Here is an 11457-nt window from a genome sequence, read left to right as displayed (position 1 = left end):
TTAAATTGTGGGCTTGGACATCATGTTCAAAGAAAACTATTTGATTGAAAAATAATGTGAAAATTTGCTATTTTTGGATTTTATTGTTTTCAATCTTTTCCAATCCCTTTTGCACGAAATTTAATTCATATTAATCATGTTTGGATGATTGGATTTGATTGGGAAATCATTCTTTTGATAAAATCTAATTATTTCATATTTTTACTTAATTTATTTAACATTTAAATGAATAAAATTCAAATAAATGAAATAAATATCATAAAAATAAAATAAATAGGTTTATAAGTCTTGGTATGGTCCATGGATATGTTTGAAATCCAAAACTTAGGCCCAAGAACTCAAACTATCAAAATTCTATATTTTGCATGAAGTGTAATTTCTCAAAATCGACCAACTTGTGCAAACCATAACTCATTCAAATTTTATCATATGGAGATGATATAGGACTTTTTGGAAAGCCCAAGATGCCCTCTACAAGCCACTTTGGAACATATTTTCCATTTGAGGATTTTATCTTGATGATATTGCTCCTGGAAGAAAACGGCTTTTTTGCGATCTTCTTGAAGGACCTGTAATGTTTTGGCCTATATCTCTTATGCAGAAGCATTTCTGGATCTTGGACCCAACATCAAAGTTGTAGAGAATTCAATTTCCTTGAGAATGAGCTTTGGTTGAGGAATTTTTGAGAAAGTATGAGAGAGATGTGGCTGGTCAAAGTCCGGTTGACTTTTTCCTATGAAACCCTAATTTAGAAACTTTAGGTTTTGTTGATTTTTGATCATTTCTTGATGAATCATGATCAACCCTTGATCAAATAATGAATTATACTTCCAAATGAGGATGTTGACCAAAAATCAGGAATTTTGACTGCACTTTGACCACAGTTGACTTTTAGGTCAAATTAGTCGACTGTTGACCATTTGAACTTTTGATTAATCAATCTTGTGAATCAAAGCTTGCAACTTGGCATGAGGATCCTTTTGAGCATATGAGAGGCCATGGAGTCCACTTGAGGTATCAGAAGTTGATTTCTCTTTGAGAAGATCAAAACCCTAGTTCAAAGGCATTCGTTTAGGAGGTAGGTAGCTTTGAGCAATTGGAGATCTTTGAGCATTTGAAAGTCAGATGGACTGAAATATGATTAAATATGATGGGAAAATTTTGGGGTATGACACTAAACAGCAGCACTCCAACTAGGGTTTTGATCTTTTTAAAGTAAGATCAGATTTTGATGTCTCAAATGGATTCCATGGCCTCTCATATGATTCAAAGGATCCTCACCTCAAGTTTCAAGCTTCAATTCCTAGGATTGCCCAGTCAATTGCTCAGAAAGTATACCCAACTTTGACTGATCATATCTCTTTCATACTTTATCATAAATTTCCCAAACAACGCCTATTCTCAAGGAAATTTCATTCTCTACAACTTTGATGTTGGGCCCAAGGTCAAGAAATGCTCCCGCCTAAGAGAAATGAGCCAAAACTTTATAGGTCCTTCTAGAAGCTCGCAAAAAGTAGTTTTTTGTCAGGAGCCACATCGTCAAGATAAAATATCCAAATGCAAAATATGTTCCAAAGTGGCTTGTAGAGGACATCTTGGGCTTTCCCAAAAGTCCTAGAACATATTCATACGACAAAAATTGAGGGAGTTATGGTCTTTTGAAGTTGGTCAGTTTTGGTGAAATGCATGAAGTCAATATGAGCAAAATGGATTTGTTGAACAAATGGGCCTAAGATTCTCATCTCAAACATGATCATAAGCTTAATAAGGACCTCTAAAACCATTTTCATACTTCTGTGATTCTTTTATTTTTATTTTATTTATTTATTTAGATTTTATTCCAATAAATGCTAAATAAATTTAGTAAAAAAAAAAAACTAAAGTAAAGGAATCAATTTGCATGGTTTTTGTTTTGGTCAAATGAAGGTCTAATAAACACCTTGAGGGCCAAGAAATGTCATTGGTGCATGACCATGGTTTTATTTTTATTTATTTTGATATTTATTCAATATAAATCAAAATAAATTGAAATAAAATACCTAAGATTGGATTCAGCCGTGAGAACTTATTTTCCAAGCCAAAATCAAATCTCCAAATTAATAGGAACCATGTGAATGTGATTGGAAAGAAGTTATGCCAAAAATAGCAAGAATATATTACTTTTTTTTCATCAAATTTCCCTCCAACAAAGATTTGATTTCTTTCCCATATGGTTTGCCCTAATTCATTCCCCTATATATACTTAACAAGATCAAACTAGAAGAGGGCGAAAAATTGGCATGGGAGAGCTAGGGTTTCACGTCACAAACAACTCATAAACTAGGGCAAAAGAGATCTTGTGTGGCAGCCACCCTCAAACTAAACTAAGGTCATAATCTTTTTCCTGAAGTGATTTTGAGTTAGTAAAAGTTGATACATCATCAACACATCACGTAAGCTCCATGTTATATATCATTCATGTTTATTCAAAGTTGTGATCATTGAATCTTGTTATCTAAGGGGTTTCCAGGAATTTCGTTGCTTCTAATGTGTTTGTTGCAGTGTTTAGGACGGTGTGGATCCATTGTTTCAGAGTTTTAACGTGAGGATAAGAATTCACCATTACTAGGGCTTCAAAGATGGAAGCTTCGTTTTCCATGCTCCAATCCTTGTTTACCCAAAACGATGGCACCTTTGAGTCTGTAGCAAGCTTTTAAGACAATCTGGGCGCTTTGCTTTCATTAATCATTTGATTGTCGCAGGTTCTAGGTCGCTGCCATAGATGAACATAAAACCTTGGAAATTTCGCAGGTATATTCGCAGCAATTTCTCAAACTAAATCCGCAGGTAATTGTGGAGAAGATGATGACATGGATGCTTGAAACATTGACGCACGCGTGGGAAGCCCTTAATGGTGGGTCAGACGTCTCCTATCTCTCACCAATTCCCATTGGCCAGTGAACCTTGAAGGATAGAAAAACACTTAGAAAGTGGGGGGTTTGAATAAGTGTAACTTTAAAACTTGACAGATAAAAATAAATTGCACAGTTATTTTTATCCTGGTTCGTTGTTAACTAAACTACTCCAGTCCACCCCCGCAGAGATGATTTACCTCAACTGAGGATTTAATCCACTAATCGCACGGATTACAATGGTTCTCCACTTAGTCAGCAACTAAGTCTTCCAGAGTCTTCTGATCACACACTGATCACTCCAGGAACAACTGCTTAGATACCCTCTAAGACTTTCTAGAGTATTCTGATCCACACGATCACTCTAGTTACAACCTGCTTAGATAACCTCTAAGACTTCCTAGAGTATTCTGATCCACACGATCACTCTAGTTCCTTACAACTTAATGTAATCAATTCTAAGAGTATTACAATTGCTTCTTAAAAGCTATAATCACAAACTGTGATATTTCTCTTAACGTTTAAGCTTAATCTCACTAATATATTACAACAGCAATGTAGTGAGCTTTGATGAAGATGAAGATTCTGAGCTTTGAATAGAACAGAGTTTCAGCAAGTTAATATGAGTTGTTTTTGTTCAGGATCGTTAACCTTGCTTCTCATCAGAACTTCATATTTATAGGCGTTGGAGAAGATGACCGTTGAGTGCATTTAATGCTTTGCGTGTTCCGTACAGCATCGCATTTAATGTTATATGCTTTTGTCAACTACCTCGAGCCTTGTTCACGCTGTGTCTACTGACGTTGCCTATAATAGCTTTTAACGTTCCTTTTGTCAGTCAGCGTAGCTTGCCACTTGTACTTCCTTCTGATCTGATGTTTGTGAATACAACGTTTGAATATCATCAGAGTCAAACAGCTTGGTGCAAAGCATCTTCTGATCTTCTGACCTTGAAGTGCTTCTGAGCGTGATACCATCAGAACTTCAGTGCTTCTGATCTCATGTTCTTCTGATGCTTCCATAGACCCATGTTCTGATTCTGCTTCGACCATCTTCTGATGTCTTGCCAGACCATGTTCTGGTGTTGCATGCTGAACCCTTTGAGACAAAGCTTCTGAGCGCTGAATTATGCATACTCTTTATATATTTCCTGAAAAGGAAATTGCATTGGATTAGAGTACCATATTATCTTAAGCAAAATTCATATTATTGTTATCATCAAAACTAAGATAATTGATCAGAACAAATCTTGTTCTAACAATCTCCCCCTTTTTGATGATGACAAAAACATATATAAATGATATGAATTTGCGATCAGAAAGAGCAGACGGCAAAAGACAAATTACACAGCTATAGCATAAGCATATGAATATGTCTCCCCCTGAGATTAACAATCTCCCCCTGAGATAAATAATCTCCCCCTGAAATAAATACTCGAAGAACTTTAATAAAAGACTTCCCTGATTATTTCGGTAGAGACGATCACATAAGCTTCTGTCTTTAGAGAATTCATAGCTTCTGACTTCTGCTTCCATTGGACAGCTTCAGAACTAGAATTTCTTTAGATCCCTAGAACACTCACAGCTTCTGATTTCTGCTTCCATCTAGGACAGCTTCAGAACTTGAATTTCTTTGATCTTCAGAACATTCACAGCTTCTGATTTCTGCTTCCATTTAGGACAGCTTCAGAACTTGAATTTCTTTGATCTTCAGAACATTCACAGCTTCTGATTTCTGCTTCCATTTAGGACAGCTTCAGAACTTGAGTTTTCTGGATCTTTAGAACATTCACAGCTTCTGATTTCTGCTTCCCTCGGATAGCTTCAGAGCTTTGAATTTCTACCAACATCACTTCATGCTAGATTTGTATCAGAACATTGTTGAATGTACCAGAGCATCATCAAAGCATCTCTACATCCTGAAATGTTACAGAACAAAAACTAAACGACAAAAGTCAGCATGAACGAGTCAGAACATAAAATGTATATTTGAACACATGATATGTATCAGAGCCATATAGGCTAAAATAATGTATCAGAGCAAATAGAATTTTGTCAGAGCAAATAGACAAATATGGATCAAATTCTATTATCAGTGCTTCTGATTTATTCTTCTTTCTTGCTTCTGATTTCTGAAGCTTGACAGCACTCAGCTTGCTTCAGTTTCCATGAGCTTATTCTTTTTACAGAATAACACTTCTTATGGTTTTGCTTCTTGTGTTTGCTTTGAAGATTCTCTTCACTTCTTTATACCTGCAAAACACTTAAACCATATAGAACTTGCAGTTCTTGTTAGTAAAAGCAACTGATTAAATCAAATCATTTATCACATATTTCTCCCCCTTTTTGTCATATCATCAAAAAACAAAAAAGATTCAGAGACAAACAAAACGAAACACACGGAGGAAGAAGATGATTTCATTGAAGTTCAAACAGCAGGTACAGAAGTACATGAAGATAAGTAAGATCAGATGCACAAAAACAGATGCAACGAAAAGAAACAACACAGACTCAATCTAAGATGGCCCTAGCCTTGACAAGATCTTGGCCAGCATCTCTTGAACCTCATTGTTGTGTCCATCTTGCCTCACCATGAAAGCTCTATACTCAGCATTGAGTGAGCTTTGCTCATCCTGTCTCTTCTGAATTTCTTCCAGAGTCCTTGCAAGACGAGAAGGTTCATCAGAAGAAGCTTCACCGCTTTCAACCACAGGAATAGCAACTGGATCTGTAGCTTCCATGGATAGATCATTTGCAGGGAATTCCTCAACAGGATCTGATTCAGCAACATGATCTTCAGCATCTGCTTCTTGCATAGAAGCATCTCCATATTCTGCAGCAGGAATTTCCGAGTCTCCATTCTCAAGTGCCTGAAGAATGGCAGCTAGATTCCTGGGAGCAGAAGGACCTTCAACCTCTGGTGGGTCAACAACTTCTGGAATGACCAAGCTTGGATCTTTCTCAGAAGGGTTTTCCCTCAGATAGTCAAAGAGAGTCTTGAAGTCTCCGAGCAGAACAGGATAATCAGGAATAAAGATAACGATATCCCTGCATGGATTTGCTTCCATTTCAGCAGCCAGTCTTAATTGTTCCATCTCATCCAAGAAGGGCTTCTCTTCCAACAGATGTCTTCCTTTGAGACTAGCAAACCAGAAGTCTTCATAATTCCTCAGAATTCCACGAGGCCGTGGGGCAGCAGCTACACAGGCTTCCTGAAGTTCTAAAAACAGAGCATCTGATTCTCTGCGAAAGATCCTCCAGAAGTTCCGCATAGCAACATCATTCAATCCAGAACTTTCAGCAATTCTGAGAGTATCAAAGATACTTCTGAGATTCCTCTTTATGTTTTCAAAAACTACACCAATAGGGTATACAGGGCGGAATTTTATTTGGGTTTTTGAAAAGGCACGGTTGGAAGTGAAGTACGGATGAGGTTCTCTATCCAACCTATAAGAAGATTCTGCTTCAGTATCAGAATCTAACACTACCACTTCAGCTTCAGGACGAGGCTTGGGAGTGTAGTTGCAATCACGGAGCAGCTGCTCATGTGATGCAGAGGTTGGAAGAGGAGAATCACAAAGATTGTTTTGAGAGGTGGAGGGAGTATGTTCAAGGGTGGCATTGAGAGAAGGTTGAGATGGAAAGAGAGTTTGAAGGGGTGGTATATCCAGAACAGGATTTATGGTAGGTGGAGAGGAAGGAATGGTTATAGGAGAAGATGGAGGTGTAAGAACATGGACAAAGACAGGTGATTCTGATGTGGCTTTTTCTGGTTCAGGTGTAGGGACAACCTCTATTGGTGCAACTTCTGAACGAACAGCAGGAACAGAATCAGGTTCAGAAATGCATATACCTTTGGAACCTCTCAGAAAAGCTTTGGCCACATCCTCAGCCTTCTTCTGCTTCTTACTCTTCGGCTCTTCAATAATCTTTGCTTTGCCGCTAGCGATTTCTTTCCTTCTGACATATGCCAGAACTTCTGGTTGATTCTCAGCCTCTTGAGAGACATTTTCTTCATCAGACTCTTGAAGAATCATCTTCCTTTTTCTTGTTTTCTTCTTCTCAACAGCTTCTTTCCCTTTCTTTTCAAACTCATCAGAGACAGACTTAGCAACCTTTGCAATGATCTCTTTAGAAACATCTTGTTTCTTAGAGACAGCAGAAGGATAATCGTGCTTTCTTTTAGTCCTTTCTTCCTTCTTCTTATTTATTTTCATTGGAGCACCCTTCTCTTGATTTTTGAGATATTTATTTTCTTCTTGTGATAACAGATACCTAGTTTTGACTACAGGTACCTCACAGTTGAAGAAAGTTTCAAACTCAGCAAGAACAGGTGCTCTTCTGATTCTTGTATCAGTAAGAGGTTGAGGAGTCTTACTGATAGTCTTAATTACTTTCATCTTCTTCAAAGTGAATGCATTCAGACAAGCCCCAGATGTGACAGCAAGGTCTTTCACAATACCTTCAGATTCCAAGCTTTCAACAATCTTTGAATGCACCAAAAGATTTGAAATAATCCTTCCAAAAGGAATGATTGTTCCACCTTTTTCTCTGAAAGCGTTTCTGGAATCCTTTACTGCTTTCCACAAGTGGTTGAAGATGATGTAGATCGCATCAACCTTCTTCCTAGTGGCAATGCAATAAAGAATATACTTTTGCTCATTACTGATGAAATCCGAGGCATGTGTTGCTTTCCTATGGTAGAAACACCCAAGAATGATCTTTGTCCAGATTTTGTAGACATCTCTCAAATCCTTGACGTTTTTTGTTTTCTTGACATTTGGATAGAGAGTGGATAGAACATCTTCCCAAACTGCCCTTTGATCAATCTCAAAAGCCCCTTCAGGGTTTTTCAGATCAAACATCACTCTTAGGATGTTTTCAGTAATAACAACAAACTTTCCATAGACGAAAGAAAGTATTGATTTTGGAGCAACCACAGCATGTGCCCAGAATTCCTTGACAAGATCCGGATAAACTGGGCCAACGAACTCAGCAAACAACGAGGTCCATCCTTGAAAGATGATGTCTTCTTTAAGATGAAATCCATGTTCTTCAAGGTTGTCAAAATCAACAATAAGTTCACATATAACTTCTAATTTGTCCTTGGGAATAGAGCATGCAACAACAGGAGTAAGTTGCAAAATTTCTTCTTGGAGATGGTGAGGAACAGATGTATCAACATTTTGGGATGAGAAGGCAGCCATGGATGCAGAATGAACAAAAACGAACAGGAGAAGAGAACTGGGTTTTTGATTAGGGTTTTAGAAAACGGCTAAGAACTTTTCAAACGGAGAATGCAAGAAGAAAGAGAGACAAGGGAGCGAAAAAGATGTAAGATATGATTTGAAAAGAATATAAGGAGACGAATATAAAATAGAGAATGAAAAAGAATAAATAAACAAAATGAATAGTTTCAGAATCAAAAGAAATCATTTTCATTAAATGACGAGTGACGTGAGGAGAGAGACCGTGGTAAAGGAAATGATTTAAAACAGTTACCTAGGTCGGCGTCTTTTCAACTGCACGCTTCGTACTAACCGCACAGACACGAGTTCACTATCAGATAATGGATGACAGCTGTAAAATATTCAATAGGCTTTACGCCTTCTGATTCCGATCACTGCTTCTGAATTGATCAAGTTTCTCTTCTGGAAACACTCCTTCTGAAGTGTGCTGATATAATTCTGAATGATCTTCTGATCCATTACTTCTGATATACACAGCTTCTGGGAATTCACTTCTTTGTTCTGCAGCTTCTGATAAGACAAAACTGTATCTGCAGAAATTCTTAAGCTGCTTTGTTTCATCAGAAACAAGTTTATCATCAAACCAGATATTTATCGATTCGTCCACAATCAATGTTTCAATATTGTATATTCTGTAGCATTTAGAGCATTCAGAAAAATTAAGACCGAAACATTATTGCTTTAGAACAAACAAAACAGATGGTTCCAAGACTAATAAACTTTCTTTTCTGATCTCCTACGAACATAGTTTCTTCAACATATTTAAGTACCAGAACTTGGAAGACAGTCCTTCTTCCCTTCAAGTGTTGAGACCAACTTGAGTCCAGGTGACATGACATGTTGACTTTTATCTTCTTTGTCGCCAAGAGAATCTGCAAAAGAAATAGTCTTTTTCTTTGGTACCCACATCTTCTTGGGTCCTTTCTTGTTAGATTTTCTCAAGTTCTGATTGAACTTGGGTTTAACATTGTAAGCAATAGGAGGAACAGCATGATAATTTTTAATGTGAGTTTCATGATATTTCCTAGGTTGTGTCACATGCTTTTTGGTGTGTGTTATGTGAAAACTTTGAGCATGTGAAGTGTGCCTAATATCATGGGAGTGGCCATACTTGAACTGATCATACAATGGCTTGTATGTGAATTTCATTTCATCAACAGGTTCAAGTTTGTATGGGGTTTCACCCTCAAAACCAATGCCGACTCTTTTGTTTCCAGACACAGCATATATCATAGAAGCTAGCTGACTTCTGCCAATACTTCTAGATAGGAACTTCCTGAAACTTAAATCATATTCTTTCAGAATATGGTTTAGACTAGGAGTGGATTTTTCTGAATCAGAAGGAGATCCAACATTATTGGATAATTTTAAAAGTTTTTCTTTTAATTCAGAATTTTCCAACTCAAGCTTCTTTGTTTCAAATTCAAATAGCTTTTTCAGCTTTTTGTATTTGAGACTAATCTGAGACTTGAATTCCAGAAGTTCTGTTAGACCGGAAACTAACTCATCTCTAGTAAGTTCAGAAAATACCTCTTTAGAATCTGATTCTGATGTAGATTCTGATCCGTCATCTTCTGTCGCCATCAGTGCACAGTTAGCCTGCTCATCTTCAGAGTCTGAATCATCTTCTGACTCATCCCAGGTTGCCATAAGACCTTTCTTCTTATGAAACTTCTTCTTGGGATTTTCCTTCTGAAGTTTTGGACATTCATTCTTGAAGTGTCCAGGCTCATTGCATTCATAGCACATGACCTTCTTCTTGTCAAATCTTCTGTCATCAGAAGATTCTCCACGTTCAAATTTCTTTGAACTTCTGACGCCTCTGAACTTCCTTTGCTTGTTCTTCCAGAGTTGATTTAGCCTTCTGGAGATCAAGGACAATTCATCTTCTTCTTCAGATTCTGATTCTTCAGGATCTTCTTCTCTAGCCTGAAAAGCGTTAGTGCATTTCTTGATATTGGATTTTAATGCAATAGACTTACCTTTCTTTTGAGGCTCATTTGCGTCCAGCTCTATTTCATGGCTTCTCAAGGCACTGATAAGCTCTTCCAGAGAAACTTCATTCAGATTCTTTGCAATCTTGAATGCAGTCACCATAGGACCCCATCTTCTGGGTAAGCTTCTGATGATCTTCTTTACGTGATCAGCCTTGGTGTATCCCTTGTCAATAACTCTCAATCCAGCAGTAAGAGTTTGAAATCTTGAAAACATCTTTTCAATGTCTTCATCATCCTCCATCTTGAAGGCTTCATACTTCTGGATTAAAGCAAGAGCTTTAGTCTCCTTGACTTGAGCATTTCCTTCATGAGTCATTTTCAAGGACTCATATATGTCATAGGCCGTTTCCCTGTTAGATATCTTCTCATACTCAGCATGAGAGATAGCATTCAGCAAAACAGTTCTGCATTTATGATGATTCCTGAAAAGCTTCTTCTGATCATCATTCATTTCTTGCCTTGTCAGCTTTACGCCACTGGCATTTACTGGATGTTTGTAACCATCCATCAGAAGATCCCATAGATCACCATCTAGACCAAGAAAGTAACTTTCTAGTTTATCTTTCCAGTATTCAAAGTTTTCACCATCAAATACCGGCGGTCTAGTATAACTATTGTTACCGTTGTGTTGCTCAGCAGAGCCAGATGTAGATGCAGGTGTAGACTTTGCAGTTTCATCAGCCATCTTTTACTGAAGCGTTTTTCTCTTCCTGAATCTTTTCTAAACACGGTTAAGTGCTTGCACCTTAGAACCGGCGCTCTGATGCCAATTGAAGGATAGAAAAACACTTAGAAATGGGGGGGTTTGAATAAGTGTAACTTTAAAACTTGACAGATAAAAATAAATTGCACAGTTATTTTTATCCTGGTTCGTTGTTAACTAAACTACTCCAGTCCACCCCCGCAGAGATGATTTACCTCAACTGAGGATTTAATCCACTAATCGCACGGATTACAATGGTTCTCCACTTAGTCAGCAACTAAGTCTTCCAGAGTCTTCTGATCACACACTGATCACTCCAGGAACAACTGCTTAGATACCCTCTAAGACTTTCTAGAGTATTCTGATCCACACGATCACTCTAGTTACAACCTGCTTAGATAACCTCTAAGACTTCCTAGAGTATTCTGATCCACACGATCACTCTAGTTCCTTACAACTTAATGTAATCAATTCTAAGAGTATTACAATTGCTTCTTAAAAGCTATAATCACAAACTGTGATATTTCTCTTAACGTTTAAGCTTAATCTCACTAATATATTACAACAGCAATGTAGTGAGCTTTGATGAAGATGAAGATTCTGAGCTTTGAATAGAAC

This window comes from Vicia villosa, linkage group LG6 (genome assembly GCF_029867415.1).
Source record: "Vicia villosa cultivar HV-30 ecotype Madison, WI linkage group LG6, Vvil1.0, whole genome shotgun sequence".
Taxonomy (NCBI): domain Eukaryota; kingdom Viridiplantae; phylum Streptophyta; class Magnoliopsida; order Fabales; family Fabaceae; genus Vicia; species Vicia villosa.
Note: the sequence above shows the minus strand (reverse complement) of the source record.